Genomic DNA, 16,908 nt, shown 5'->3' on the forward strand with positions numbered 1-16,908 from the left:
TCGTTGGTGGGACTGAGAGAAGGCCCTGCGTGGCTGATCTAGTCGGGCGGCTTAATTGGTGGTACTGGAGGTGCTCCTTCAGGTAAACTGGGCCGAGACGTATAGGGATTTAAAGGTTAACACCAACACCTTGAATTGGGCCTGGAAAACAACTGGAAGCCAATGTAGATGAGATAACACTGGTGTGATGTGATCGCGGCGGCGGCTGTTTGTAAGCAACCGAGCCGCCGCATTCTGCACCAGTTGTAGTTTCCGGACCGTTTTCAAGGGTAACCCCCCATAGAGCGCATTGCAGTAGTCTAATCGAGAGGTGACCAGGGCATGTACTACCAGTGGGAGCTGATGAATAGGGAGGTAGGGTTGCAGCCTCCGTATGAGGTGTAGTAGATACCAAGCTGCCCGGCTCACTGCTGAAATCTGAGCCTCCATGGACAGCTTGGAATCAAGAACAACCCCGAGGCTGCGGACCTGATCCTTCAGGGGTAAACTCACCCCATTAAGCTTCAGGTCAACAACACCCAACCTTCCCCTGTCACCCACAAGTAGCACCTCGGTCTTATCAGGGTTGAGCTTCAGCCTATTCCTTCCCATCCACCCACTCACGGATTCCAGGCACTTGGACAAGGTCTCCACAGCCAACTCCGGTGAGGATTTAAAAGAGAGGTAGAGCTGCGTGTCATCAGCATATTGGTGACACCGCAGCCCAAAACTCCTGATGATAGCTCCCAGCGGTTTTATATAGATGTTAAATAGCATGGGAGAGAGGATAGAACCCTGTGGCACTCCATTGCTGGGCCACAGTCCTTCCCAACATGTTCAATGGCACCTTATTGCTTAATTCTAAGTAAGCTCTACCACTCTGAGTCACCTTTTTGTACTTGGTGCCTGTTGATGGACCTAAGAGTTCTAGTGAAAAATAAACTTTCACAAGCAAGATGTTTGTCTATCCTGCTCTAGAGCATTGGTCTTCTACTGATGGGCTGAAGTTCACTAGTCAATTTAAACATACAGGCTCCTTGTTAGGAACCTCTCTACCTAACAAGGAACCTGTGTGTTCACTTAAGGCTGGAGACAGATTTAGGTAACTGCTGGACTTAAGTTTCCAAAAATGGAGGTCAGCCATAGCTTCTTTGTCCCAGAATCCTGAGATTTACAACACATAGCAGAGACTAATCCAAGCTAATCTGCAATCTCCATTTTGAGACTGAGTCTCAGTCAGACTTTATGTCATAAAGTGCATGGCTACAACAGTGAGCTAATTTTTGTTAGCACACTCCCAGTGTTGCCTGATCCAGCCTGAAGAAGAATTCTGGAGACCTCAAAAGCTTGCACACTATCATGTGACAATTTGGTTGGTCTTAACAAAAGTATTTTTCAGCTGTGGATGTTGAAATAACGTCACTGCTGTCCAGAGAACTACCACATGGAGCTGTCCAAGGTACTGTAGACCTTTGCGATAGACTGGCAGTCACCATTCTCTCAGAATATCATCTGAAATACAGCCTAGTAGTCCTGCTGAGTCTCTGCTAAATTCAAAGTCTCTGTCTGGAAATGTAAGGTGCTGACATAATGAATATTACAGTGTTTCTTAAGCCAATACCAAAGCCGTTCCCTCCTCCCAGGATCAAAGATTCAGTTAAATATTTGACTACAACCAATCCTAACCTATTTACTTTTGGACCCTGTGGTTCCCACAGTTGATTTCTCCAAGGCTTAAATAACTAATTAAATATGCAGATGGGTAGATAATGAAACCAGGCAATATTGTGGAAAGGATATTCAAAATTCATCCCAAACAGACCCTTGATTACCTAAATATCCCATTATCCTAGCCAGGCAGGAAACATTTTAGGCATAACCTTTAATTTGTATAAGCAATCCCTCAAAGAAATAACAATTCACTTTAAATTTCCTTTCATAAAAACTGTCAGCATCACAGCAAACAAAGAGACCAAAGAATGAAAAAAAAAACCCCCGTGGCTGCTCTCTCGCCGATGGAAATACAAAATATCTGAATTTCTGAATAGCATACTAATCACAATGGCCATTTAGCCAACAATGGGGGAAAGTGACCACACCATACTTGAATAATTGATTTTAACAGACGCAACAGCTGAGAGTAGCCATACGTGCACCCTGGACTTCAGGAAAGCTGATTTTAATAAACTCATGTAAGTACAGTTCCATGTCAAGCCACACTAAGGAGAAAAGGAGTCCAAGAAGGGTGGGAGTTTCTAAAAAAGGAAATTCGAAAAGCACAATGGCAGCCATTCCAACAAGGAAAAAAAAGGGGGGGGGGAAACAACAGAAGAAGCCAATGTGGCTTCAGAAAAAGCTTACAGATGACCTGAAAACCAAAAAGGACACATATAGGAAGTGGAAAGAAGGCCAGGCCACAAAGGAAGAGTACAGGCAGGTATCACAGAATTGCAGGGATGGTGTCAGGAAGGCTAAAGCTGAGAATGAGCTGAGGCTAGCGAGAGATGCTAAAAGCAAATAAAAAGCTTTATTCAGGTACATCCATAGTAAAAGACAGAGAAAAGAAATGGTGGCACAGCTACTCAATGAGGATGGCAAAATGATAACAGATGACAAAGAAAAGGCAGAAGTGCTCATTTCCTACTTTGGCTCAGTCTTCTCCCAAAGAAGGGTCTATGAGCCTCCCGGGAAACATGAAATAGAAGGGGCAGGATTGGAGCTTGAGATTGATAGACAAATGGTCAAGGAATATCTAATCACTTTGAACAAGTCCAAATCGGCAGGGCCCGATAAACTGCATCCTAGAGTACTGAAGGAACTGGCTGAAGAATTCTCAAAACCGCTATCTATTATCTTTGCAAAATCATGGAGGACTGGTGAAGTGCCGGATGACTGGAGGACAGCTAATGTTGTCCCTATCTTCAAAAACGGCAAAAAGGAGGAACCAGGGAACTACAGACCAGTCAGCCTAACATCAATCCCTGGAGCAGATTATAAAGCAGTCAGTCTGTAAGCACCTTGAAAACAATGCAGTGATTACTAGGAACCAACATGGATTGATGAAGAACAAATCCTGCCAAACTAATCTTATCTCATTTTTTGATCGGTTAACCTCCCTTGTAGACTGTGAGAATGCTGTGGACATAATATATCTCGACTTCAGCAAAGCTTTTGACAAAGTGCCCCATGATATTCTGATTAGCAAACTAGCTAAATGTTGGCTGGATGAAACACAGTTGGCTCCAGAATCGTACTCAAAAAGTGCTTATCCATGGTTCCTTCTCAAACTGGGCAGAAGTAACGAGTGGGGTACCACAGGGCTCGGTCCTGGGCCCAGTGCTCTTTAACATTTTTATTAACGACTTGGACGAGGAGGTACAAAGCATGCTTATCAAATCTGCAGATGATACAAAGTTGGGGGGCATAGCTAATACTGTGGAAGACAGAAACAAAATTCAAAGGGACCTTGATGGGCTGGAGCATTGGGCTGAAAACAACAGAATGACATTCAACAGGGATAAATGTAAAGTTCAACACTTAGGAAAAAGAAACCAAATGCACAGTTATAAGATGGGGGATACTTGGCTCAGCAGTACGACATGTGAGAAGGATCCTGGAATTGTCATTGATCACAAGCTGAATATGAGCCAACAGTGTGATGTGGCTGCAAAAAAGGGAAATGCTATATTAGGGTGCATTAACAGAAGTATAGTTTCCAAATCGCGTGAAGTACTAGTTCCCCTCTATTCAGTACTGGTTAGGCCTCATCTTGAATACCGTGTCCAGTTCTGGTCTCCACACTTCAAGAAGGATGCAGACAAACTGGAACGGGTTCAGAGGAGGGCAACAAAGATGATCAGGAGACTGGAAACAAAGCCCTATGAGGAGAGACTGAAAGAACTGGGCATGTTTAGTCTGGAGAAAAGAAGACCGAGGGGAGATATGATAGCACTCTTCAAGTACATGAAAGGTTGTCTCGTAGAGGAGGGCCGGGATCTCTTCTCGATCGTCCCAGAGTGCAGGACACGGAATAATGGGCTCAAGTTGCAGGAAGCCAGATTTCGACTGGACATCAGGAAAAACTTCCTAACAGAGCCATACGACAATGGAACCAATTACCTAGAGAGGTAGTGGGCTCTCCGACACTGGAGGCATTCAAGAGGCAGCTGGACAGCCATCTGTCGGGAATGCTTTGATCTGGATTCCTGCATTGAGCAGGGGGTTGGACTCGATGGCCTTATAGGCCCCTTCCAACTCTACTATTCTATGATTCTATGGCTTAGTCCTCAGGTTGGAACTATATCTTCTGTCTTCAATGCATTCCTTCAAGTCTGGCTGCCGCTTCTTCTTTGCAAAGTAGAGCCAGAGAATCTCGATTTCCAATGGAGAAGCATCAGGTGGGAAATGGGCACTTAACTCTTCCTTGCCCACTGTTTTCCTCCTCCAACTTCCCTCCACCTGATCTCTTCCATCAGCTCAAGATCCCAATGTGTTTTTTGCAATGGAAACATGGATTGGGAACATCTTCTCAGGATCAAGCAGTCAGGGGGAAGAGTTGGAAAGGACAAGTAGTGAGTGAAGGAAGGGTTAAGTGCCCTTCTATCACCCACTGCTTTTCTGCTAGAAATCAACCCTCTTGGCCCCACTTTGCAAGGAAAAGTGGAGACCACCCTTTGTAAAATGAATGTATAGTCCCACCCTCAGTAGCACATCCTATCTATTCCCTTGCCTTCACTCCAAAGCTATAAAACAACCATTTAAAGCATTAGGACAAAAAGTAGCAGAAAATACAGGCAAAAATACAACAGCAGGCGTAATACACCCCAAACTCTGAAACTTTACAGAGCTGAATCAGTACCACCAAAAGCCTGGCTGAACAAGTGTGTTTTTACTTGGTGCTGGATGCTCATCAACACAGAGGCTAACTGCAGCTCTAAGGACAGGGAATTCCATGGGCCCACTATGGAGAAAGCCCTATCCTGTGTTATTGTACAATGAGCTATCCCCACCAATGGGACAAGAGGAAGGGTGGTGGTCATGTGGTAGAGGGATAGGTAACGCGAACAGATACTTGGGTCACAAGCTGTTTAGAGCTGTTTATGTCAACATTAACCTCTTAGTTTGAGCACGGTCACATAGATGGAGTCAATGCAGACCACACAAAACAGATATAACTCCAGGGGGATATCATGGCTAATGGTATAATAAGCCACTCAGAAATCAAGGACACTCATACACCTCCTCTCTCTCTCTCTCTTTGCAAATCTTAAACCAGAATGACCAAAGCTTTTTTTGGTTACTTAACAGGCCCAGAAGCAAAACTGAAATGGGTCAAGATAATTTGTTTCTTTCAAGTGTGTTTGAAGATGTACAGCCACCAACCTCTCAAGCAGCTTGCCCCAAAAGGGGACATTAGTGGTAGTTATCCCATACCTAAGGATCCACTGGGGGGGGGGACCACTACCTTCTTCTAGGTGTCTGGCACCATCTCATATCTCAAGGAGGCATTAACCACCCAACCAGTCCCCTCCAGCTATTTTTTAATAGCCAAGATGGATAAGGGTCAAGGGAACAAGGTGGTTGACTGGACTCCCTATAGTGCCACAATAACTTAATGATCCCAAATAACTGAACCAAACAGTACTCTGGAATCTCTTCTGGTCCTATACAAAATGTGACATCAAGGCCAGAGTGAAGACTAATGACTCCATCCTTAAAATGCATAGCAAATTGTCACAGCAGAAAGAGGATGCAGATGTCTTTAACTGTGAACTAGAGTTTACGAGCCCTTTAGCCTCCCTAAAAAACCTCTGCTGAATGGCTATTTGAGAATACACTGGTTGCATCAAAATATGCTTTTTTGATGCCACCACCACACAGTATACACTACCACATGATAAACACATTGCTCAATCATCTTTACTGTGAGACTTGCACCATTCATGCTCCAATCATTGTCTGGCCTGCTTCATTACCAAAGCTCCCCAGAAAGGCCAGGTGGCCCACAGCATTGGAAAAGTGCTTAAGAGGGCCTCAGCAGGAGCAATGGCCAAATGGAAAATCCCCCACAGTAATCAAGAATACTTTACATTCCACAAGAACATGGGAGGTGAGAGAGAGATGGAATAGAGTACTCTGGAAAATAGCATGGTTGACTGTCTAGAACCCTGAACAGGAGCACTCTAAACTGCAACATTTAGTTGCACGTCCCATTTGTTAACACATATTCTAGCACATCTATATTAACTGCCTGCTAGATTCTGGCCCCATTCGAGGTGCTGGTGGTTATTTTTAAAGCCCTAATGACCTGGCCTTGTGTGTCTGAAGCAGCATCTTCTCCCACATAGTCCTCCTGTTGTCTGAAGCAAGCAGAAGAGATTGTGGTCTGGGTTCCCTCCAATTCAAAGGTGAGACACTTGGAACTTCCTGACCAGGGAAGCCCATTTTACAATTGCAATTGTGTGCCTGATTGTTGTATGAGTTCCTGCTGCTTTTAATTTTATGTTATTTTACAGTACTCTGTATATCTTAAATAGAAGAGGTGTGCTGGCTGCGGCTGATGGGAGTTGTAGTCCAAAACATCTGGAGGGCACCAGGTTAGTCTAGATCAGCCTGTCCCAACCTTTCTGCCCCCAGATATTGATGAACCACAATTCCCATCAGCCCCATCCAGCATGGGCAATGGTCAGGAATGATGGGAATTGTAGTCCAGCAACATCTGGGGGCACAAAGGTTGGGAAAGCCTGGTTTCGATCATCCACATGGTTGCAAAGGAAAAACAAAAATATGATACTTGCATGCCAAAGGGCTCAGAAATGGAGGAGCCTGAGGGCTACAGTACATGTGATGGCAGTAGTCAGATGCTTCAGCAAACATGCTTAACCTAGATGCTTTTATTTTGGAGCAAAAGCAGCCACACAGTGCCCTGATCAGAATATGCTCCAGATTTGGATTGAGGCCACACTGGTTTTCTGCTAAAAATAGCCTCCCACCTGATTGCAATTTGTCCCTGAAGGTGCTGTTCATAGCAAAAAAAGCACTTGTGGGGTGGGGGCATCAAAAAGGGGGTGACTTTCAGCAGAAAACCAGTGTGGAGCCCATATCCACACAAGGAGCACATTCCTAACTGGAGCCTTTTCTCCAAAAGAAACAACAACGGCCAGATTAAGCACACGTGTCTACACAGTCATATATAATTTAGCCCAAAGTCAGAGCTTGGAAAAGTTACTTTTTTAAACTACAACTCCCATCAGCCCCAGCTAGCATGGCCACTGGATTGGGCTGATGGGAGTTGTAGTTCAAAAAAGTAACTTTTCCCAGCTCTGCCCAAAGTATACATTCCATTACAAGGATACAGGGTATCTAATGTTCTGCCTCCTTTCCCAAAGTTCTAACTGGATCACCTTTTTCCTGTGTACATCATGCTTGTTTACTTCTATATCAGGTGTGATATACCTTGCTTGTCCCTTCTCTCTGCTGTGGTATGTAGTAATCTGGATTGTGTGGGCCAATTTTTAGGAAGTCCTTTTTGAGCCTCCCAGTCCTTAGATACAATCAGGGCCAGTGTGGAGCCATAAGCCACCATACCTGAATCCAGATCTCAGTGGTATGTTCTTCTGTCCAGAGTCAGCAGCAAAAACATAGAAGAAAATGCCTCTCTTTACTAGGCAAGACCAGAAGGCCAGTTCCTAGTATTTATAAACAGACCCCCTTGCCCACCTAGTGTTATCATACTGCACTCCGTCAACCTGGATAATTTGCCGAGGAGTTTGTCTGAATCACCAGACTGTTAGGGAAAAGGCCATAGCTCAGTGGTAGAGCATTTCCTTTGCATGCAAAGACCCCAGATTCAATCCCTGGCATCTCTAGACAGAGCTGGAAACACCTTGTCTGAAGCCGTGGAGAATCGCGGTCAGTGTGGACAACACTTAAGCTAGATGGACCAATGGTCTGACTCAGTATAAGGCATTTTCCTATGTTCTGTGTTCCCTACATAGCTTGCTGCCCCTTTTGCTCCAAGTACTTACCACCTGAACCTGGAAGGGCTGACCTTTGCTAATGCTCAGATGAAGGTGCCTGACACCCTACTTTACAAAGCTGACACTATGCTTGCATTGTCACTGGCAGTGTAGAAGAGGCACACCTGGAACAAGTACTATCAATTCCTCTTGATCCAGTGCATTGCAGACCATGAGGTTCTCGGTGTATGCTCCAGAGTACTCGACAGATCCCATGGTAGTGCAGAACAAATATCCAAGACAATGTTTATTTTTCACATTTATGCCCCACCATACAGTCCAACTCTATAAGGTACCTTGAGGGGGATTCTACTGTTCCTCGACTCTTCCATGCAAGCAGATCATCAACCCAATCTTTGCAGTGCTCTCAACAGGAGCAAGTTATCCTCTTAGGTTTAATTTCCCTTGACTCGTTTGTTGTTTCCTTGGCTGTTAAATGGCTCCAGTTTTGCCGTCCTGCCTTTAGGAAACAGTTTATGAGTTTTTTCATCGTTGAGTAGAAATGCAATTACTGTGGGTTCTGCCTGCTGAGCATCAATTTAGTTTTGTTTAAAGGGAGAGAAGAGAAAGAGATTTGCAGATTTTGTGCAAAGAAGGAGGAAATCCTACAGAGAACATCATCTTTCTCCAGTACTGAAGTGGAGCATTTTTTATTTGTCTCAACACCTTATTGTACCAGGTCTTCCCTGATTAGCTCCCCAGCTAGCAGGTCAGTTCCCAGCTCAGAGACCAGGACTGGGGAACCTGGGGCCTCTAGAGGTTGTTGGACATCTCCCATCAGCCCTGGCCATTGTGGAGTCCAACAACCTATGGAGGGCCACAGGTTCCCCAGTCCTGACACAGACAAATGTGGGCCTCTTGATACCTGGTATATAAGCCTAAGCTTATACTTTTAGGAAACTCTTAACTGTGGGTGCAACTAGTGCTTGTGAAGGCTAGTCCACACACTGAATTTGGAATATGTGCATATGGAATGTCAGTGCTGAACTCTTGGCAGCCTAGGTGCCAGGTTTGGTTCTGGACAGGACAGGATGCAGCCTAGTTGCCTGTTTCTGTCACAGGCAGCCAAGGAAAAAGGGTGTGAGACAGATGGTATGGCAAAGGCATTCTGGTGGTCAGGATCCAGAGGAGGCAATGTGGCCTTTTAAGCAGTATGTACCTGGCAGCTATCAGAAAGGCCAGAGGCAGAGATGTAGTCAAAGACAAACTAGTAATCAAGTACCAGTTGAGCCACCATCCCATTTTCAGCAGCTCAGCTAGTATCTGACCTCTGCTGCTTCTTTGACTACATCTAACATGAACCAGAGCCAAGCCTGTTTACATGACCATTCTCAGGGACAAGCTGCTTAGACTAATGAGCAGGATTGTTCTCAAGAGTTTTATAAGGCCTTGTGTGTGCTGGTTGCCTTGTGGAGTCAGATGACAGTATGAAAGCTGGGGGTGGGCGGTCAGCTGATTAGTTTCACATTGGGACTGTAGCCTTGATCTATGAGTCCTATTCTGTTTGGCTTTTTGAGGCATTTGAGTGCTGGTGGCATAGGAGATAAGTGTCAATTGCTAGAAGCCCCAGTTCAAGACCCATTCAGTGCCTTACATACGGACACAGGAGATGCAGCCAAGTTTCAGTACAGTAAGACAAAAGCTGCATCACAGCAGGGCTACAAGAAGGTCAAGAGGAAGCAGTGAACAGGAATCTAGAACTGGGTAGGCCATCCAGTTATGACTACCAGCCTTGCTGGCTCCATAAGGCAAAGTCAGGCATTTGTCAAGATTACCAAAGGGCCCAACCCCCTTCCCCAAACACTGTCACCATTCTGATTTTGTACACAGTACCAAAGAAGTATGGAGAACTGGAGCAAAGATCAGGGGGTAGCCCAGGTTGGCCGTCCAGGTAGGCTGTCTGAACAGAGCAAGCAGCATCAGGGAGAGCTGAGGTCAAGAGCCACATAGTCTGTCCAAGAAAGAGGCAATGGGAACCAAGAAATACAGGCTGGTTAATACAATGTACAAGTACGAGGCCCGATAGACAATTGCTAAGGCAGGGAGCTAAGGCTTACGCAGAAGCATTTACGGCCAAAGCTAAGTGAGGAGGAACCTATGGGATGTTGGGATGAGAAAGGGTACAGCCATGGGAGGGCCTATAAGCAGGTCTGCTGAGAGCTGGCACTGGGCCCAGAGCAAGATGCACAATTGGGGGCCCCTCCCTAAATCTTCCTGCAAACCAAATGTTACTACTTCCTTTAAACAATTTTTTAAATGTTTTAGGTTTAATTTTGTGTGAGAAAGATTGAAAATAAATGAAATATATTTATCAGAATGGGAGTTAATATGTTTATTAAAAATAACACTGTTCAAAATAACCCTGGAAAAACACACAATTGTTGCATTACAAAAATGTGTGTGTGTGTGTGTGTGTGTGTATATATATATATATATATATATATATATATATATATATATATATATATGTATGTATGTATGTATAAAAAACATTATTGTGAAACATGTATTTTATATCAGTTCAGGCTAATTTTTATGCTGTTGCCAATGGTGTGAATATTTTTTTAACTTAATACAGAACCTACAAAGAAGGTCCAGAAAATTCATGGTGGTCCTAAATGTCCTGCAAGTACTGTACACTAGTTCTGTACACTAATATTAACTTGATGCTTGAATAACAAGTTTTTCATATTTGCTTTTACTCACAAAAATGAAAGAAAAAGTAAAACTGTGGAAGTTTCTTCTGAGGTGCTAAGTGTAAGGCAAATTAATTCACCACGAAGTATTCAATAATAGATAGACCAATCTAACCTTATCCTGAATAGTGCTATTGCATCTCTGATTTTCTACTTTGGCAGCAAGGCCAGCGCCCTTGGGCCCCAGCATACAGACACACTCCCCACCTACCTTTCTCTTGAAATGAATGCTGCCCATGCTGTGCGCGTATGTGTGCCATCAACCAAGATGGCGGCTGAGGCTTCCTTAAGGGGCTGATGCCTCCCCCGCCATCTGGGTTGATGGCACGCATGCGTGCTATGCGCGCACATACCTGCCATCAACCAAGATGGCAGCAGGGGCATCAGCCCCTTAGGGAAACCTTGGCTGCCATCTTGGTTGATAGCAGGCATGCGCCCACAGCGCAGCCAGCATTTACTTCAAGGGAAAGGTAGGTGGGGCATGCAGGAGGGCGTAGTGGTGGGGTGCCTGGGAGATCCCTCTCTGTGATCCGCTGCAGGTTTGGCAGCTGATGCTGCCAAGGATCACGGAAGGAATCGCTACTCACCCACCTTAAGGAGGGGCCCTTCAGGGCCCCTCGTCCAGGGCCTGACCTGGCCGCCCTCTGGCGCTGGCCCTGTTTGGCAGAACCCTCATTTGCTTTTTATTCTTCTAATAATGCTTGAGCATCCAATGACTGGCTTTCACTATCTCCCTCATTACCACCACATGATTTTGAAACAAAGCCCAGGCTGAATAAACTTGCTTGACCTTTTTTTTGCTTGTTCACATTTTTCTCTTTTCTTTTCTCTTCTGTGCTCTAGACTTGTATTTGTACTCCATGTTTTCCCCTTAAAACAATGCCAAGACACATGTAGAATTGTTCCAATGTGTTCTATTTACAGACCAAATAAGAAGAAGAGGTGACACATACTCCCATGTACTACCTTTCTCTTTATCTGACACTGTGGTGTACCGTTCTTTTAAGAGAACTGTAAGAAATGCTTGCTGAGTAAATGCAAACTGGGGCCTAGTAGTTCGGTAAACTGAACTGGGGCCTAGCAGTTCTGTGAGCTGGGGCTGAGCCTATTGCTGGGGACTAGGAGTTCTGCGAACCAAGGTCTAGTAGCTTTGGTCTAGTTTGTGCTTTGCCATGACTGAATCATATTAATAAATGTTGGGGCTTATAGAAGACTTGGATATGCTGATATTTAGCAACAGACATTATAGCCACTCTCTGGTCTGTTTACAAAATTATTTTGTAAAGTATTGTTTCTTTTTTTCACAGTCTGGAACCCCAGAGGCCCAGACCCCAGGGATTTTGCTCTCCTACCCCCCTCTCCTCAGCCCTACCTATAAGAACAATATTGCCTTATTTTTCACCCCACTGAATTCCCTCGTGTGGCTCACCACCAGAGGCACCAGCACGCAGTCCCAAAAGCTCCCAATTTGAATCCTTCCAGAGTGGCAGCTAAGAGCGGTCTTGCAGCACTTTAAACACAACTAGATGGATTAGCATGGCAGAAGTTTTTGTGGACTAGATGAATGAAGTGTTAGTAGATTATATAGGCATATCTATATACACAGACACATTGACACACACACAAAACACATTGACACACACACAAACAGAGAGAGACAGAGTATAGAATGGAGCCAAATGGCTACAAAGAGCAAAACATTTTGTGCAAAACTTTAATGTACACAACATAAGCCAGGCGTGACCATTCACAACAGTAATTACTGATGAAACAAGCATGCTACCTTTGCTATGTTAATAAAATACCTGTTACAGGATAGGAGATATTGTAGTTGGTCCCATTGTTTTACAATTTTTCTTCTACTCCAGGGGTGGTGAATCTGGTGCCCTCCAGATGTGGCTAGATTACAACCCCCATCATCCCTCACCACTGGTCATGCCGGCCAGGGCTGATGGGAGCTGAAGGGCCATAGGTTCCCCATCTCTGCTCTAGCCCATGAAAGTTTATGCCACAATAAATCTGTCAGGCTCTAAGGTATCATAATGCCCTTTATAATAGTTTGAATCCTGACTGACCTTGGCATTTGCAGTGGCTACACAGTCTATTCCATGCTTAATCTGAACCACATTGAACATCCCTTCATTAAGGCACGATTATGCTATGCTGCATGCTGTCTTAATCCACAGGATTGGATTGCTGTGGGTACACAACAATACTACACAGAGATGGGCTGAAGCAAAGAGACTATTTTGCTGAAGGAGGATCTCAATTGATGTTAGTGCTGGGGTTTAGCAATCTTGCCAGACTGGCAGAGGTGGGGTGAGGAGTAGAGAACATTCTAAGCAAGATTCCAGTTGCTCTCCCCTCCTGCCTGGCAGCACCAGCAACTCCTTCCATCTCCTTGACACTAAGGAGGCTCCTGCTGGGGCTCTGCACATTAAAACATACCTCACTTGCTAATGACCAAAGTACAGAAAACGATTGATGGATGTGAATTCTCCGGCAGTGGTTCACAATCTTATATTTTTCTTACGGAGGGGGAACAGTCATCTACTTAGGTCAAGGATCAGTCATAGCACTCTCTCTCACTCTCTCTTATGATTTGCAATCAAATGCACACACACAGAATTCCATTCAACCAATATTGAAAAGATGAGTAGTTGCCTTGGATAATTAATTGAATTGCCTCCATGGCAGTGTAAAGTGCAAACTGTCTACAACAGGAGGGAAAAGTCCTAAGAATGTCAGTCTTGTTGATCACTTTGTCCACGTCTCTGTCTGCAATCCCCCCACCATCCTCCAAACATTCTTCTTTGGCTTGTAACAAATCTATTGTGTTCTTTGGATCACATTTCTTTTTTTTTATCATTAATTTTTATTCAAATTTTCAAAGACAAACAAAACAAAACAAAACAAAAACAATTAAACAATAAAATAAAATGTCGACTTCCGATTTGTCGCAGATCAGTTATAGGTCTAGAATATATAACAATCCTATCTCTAAAATTATATTATAAAATCACTTTCCTCCAGTAGTTATCTTAATTAATCATCAAATCTCATAAACATTATTTTATTCTTTCCACAAAAAGTCAAAGAGAGGTTTCAATTCCTTGAAAGATGTATCTTTCAATTTTTCTCCAAATAAACATGTCGCTTAATCCATCTAATTCAAATCTGTTAGGCCCAATAATTTCAATAGCCATTCTTCCATTATCTATATTAACTCCATCTTCCATCTTCAATAATCCTGTTAAGTCCAGTAATTTCAGTAGCCATTCTTCCGTTATCAATATCCCATAATAATCTTGTTGTCATAGCCATAGTCCAAGTAAACATATCAATTAATCCATCTCATCAAATCTGTTGTCCCATAATTTCCATAACCATTCTTCCATTATCAATATTAATTCCATCTTCCATCTTCAATAGTCCTGTTAAATCCAGTGGTTTCAGTATCCATTCATCCATTATCAGTATCCCATGATGATCTTGCTGTTATAGCCATAGTCATATAACAAGAGTCTGATGGGAATTTCCCCCATCACAAATACGTCTTTGCCATCAATTCTGAATATGTTGTTGAAATATTGTTGTAAAGTCACATCTCTGTTCTGGGTGCATCTCTGCTCTGTCACATATTTGTAGTTAATTCCATAAATTTTTTCCATGTCAAGCCCCATCACATCATTCCAGTCAAGAATTCTGAATATGTTACTAAAGTATTGCTGCAAAGTCATATCTCTGTTCTTCTTTTTTACAAAATGCACTGGCTCATCTCTTAAGAGTTTCTCCACTGTCACATATCTGTAGCCAACTCCATAGATTTTTTCTATGTCAAACTCCATCACATCATTCCAGTCCAGAAAATTATCCAAGACATTGATAACTTTACCACCAAAATCTTCATTAATTTCTTCAGAGACAACGTTGAATTCCAAACAGTCAACTTTATTTCTAACATCCATAAAATCCAAATCTTTTTCAAATTTCACATTTGTTCCAATCTCCAGGGCTTGTAGCTTCCCTATCCCATCAAACTCCTCTCTCACAGAATCCACTATTTCTTTAAGCTCCTGCGTCATTTTGTTAAGTTCAATTTTCATCTCCTGTCTACCCTGTCTCAGGGTTTGTTTTGTTATCTCAATCTCACCCATTATTTTCTGAAACATAATTTCTTCCATGGTCTCATTCACTTTCCTGGTTGTCATTCTTAAAACCACAGAGACAAAAATTATTTCAGCCACAATTGGGTTAATATTTCAGGCTTGCTTGTATCAGTGTAGACAATACAGCCTGCCTTATCTCTATGTGTTCAGGAATACAAAACAAACTTAGTTCCCAACATCAAAACAATTAGTGGCATCGTGAACAAGCAGATTCGTCAAAATGAAATAGACCAAAAAGAATTCCCCCCCCCTCCTCGAAATAGAAATCCCTCTTCCGTTGATATCTTTAGAATGCACCTCCAGGACAGCTTTTTGCGATAAAAACAAAGATAAGCTTTTTCGATTTCTTTCCTCCTTAATTTCGTTAGTGAAAGAGAAAAGCCAAAACTCACCTAAAAGTTCTTCACAGCTGATTCATTGACAAATCTCTTTTTTGCTGCACCAATTTAAGCCAAGTAAAAAAAAGAAGATAGAAAGAAGGATGCTTATCTGCCTGTTAGAGTCTGTTTTCTTTAAAGAAAAGATAAACGTGTCGCTGTAATCAGCTAGAGCTTGATGAAAGTCCGTCCGGCATTGCAGTTTGAACTTCCTCTCATAAATAAATGAAATCCAGTCCTCCCCACAAAAACAGGCTTTGGGGTTGATCTCTACGTTTCTCCCTGCCCGGGAGAAAATCTTTATCAGTCAAAAAGAGCGTTGTGACTGATTTTAGAGGTGAAAAAGCTTCTTCTGAGATGAGAGCTCGACTCAGAGGCAGCACAGGCAAAGCAACCCTTCCCGGAAGTCTGGATCACATTTCAAATAATTTCACAGCCCCAAAGTCTTCCACTATGAGCAGACTTCTGTCTATGGCAGTATTGCAATGAAATTGATATGTACAGGGTTGAAATCCTAATGTTGTTGTTATGTGTCTTCAAGTTGATCACGACTTATGGCGACCCTAGGAATAGGCGACCTCCAAAAGCATCTGTCTTGAACCACCCTGTTCAGATTTTGTAAGTTCAGGTCTGTGACTTCCTTCATGGAATCAATCCATCTCTTGTTTGGCCTTCCTCTTTTTCTACTCCCTTCTGTTTTTCCCAGCATTATGGTCTTTTCTTGTGAATCATTATGTGTCCAAAGTATGATAACCTCAGTTTCATCATTTTGGCTTCTGGTTTAATTTGTTCTAACACCTAATTATTTGTCTTTTTCGCAGTCCATGGTATTTGCAAATCTCTCCTCCAACACCACATTTCAAATGAGTTGATTTTTCTCTTATCCGTTTTTTTCACTGTCCAACTTTCACATCCATACATAGAGATCAGAAATACCATGGTCTGAATGATCCTGACTTTAGTGTTCAGTGATACATCTTTGCATTTGAGGACCTTTCCTAGTTCTTTCGTAGCTGCCCTCCCCAGTCCTAGCCTTCTTCTGATTTCTTAACTATTCTCTCCATTTCAGTTAATGACTGTCCCCAGGTATTGATAATCCTTGACAAGTTCAATGTCCTCATTGTCAACTTTAAAGTTACATAAATCTTCTGTTGTCATTACTTTAGTCTTTTTGACATTCAGCTGTAGTCCTGCTTTTGTGCTTTCCTCTTTAACTTTCATCAGCATTTGTTTCAAATCATTCCTGGTTTCTGCTAGTAGTATGGTATCATCTGCATATCTTAAATTATTGATATTTCTCCCTCCAATTTTCACACCTCCTTCATCTTGGTCCAATCCTGCTTTCCGTATGATTTGTTCTGTGTATAGATTAAATAAATAGGGTGATAAAATACGCCCCTGTCTCACACCCTTTCTGATGGGGAACCAGTCAGTTTCTCCATATTCTGTCCTTACAGTAGCCTCTTGTCCAGAGTATAGGTTGTGCATCAGGACAATCAGATGCTGTAGCACCCCCATTTCTTTTAAAGCATTCCATACTTTTTCAATATCTATATAGTCAAAGGCTTTGCTGTAATCTATAAAGCACAGGGTGATTTTCTTCTGAAATTCCTTGCTCCGTTCCATTATCCAACGTATGATTGCGATATGATGTCTGGTACCTCTTCCC

This window comes from Rhineura floridana, chromosome 3 (genome assembly GCF_030035675.1).
Source record: "Rhineura floridana isolate rRhiFlo1 chromosome 3, rRhiFlo1.hap2, whole genome shotgun sequence".
NCBI classification, from domain to species: domain Eukaryota; kingdom Metazoa; phylum Chordata; class Lepidosauria; order Squamata; family Rhineuridae; genus Rhineura; species Rhineura floridana.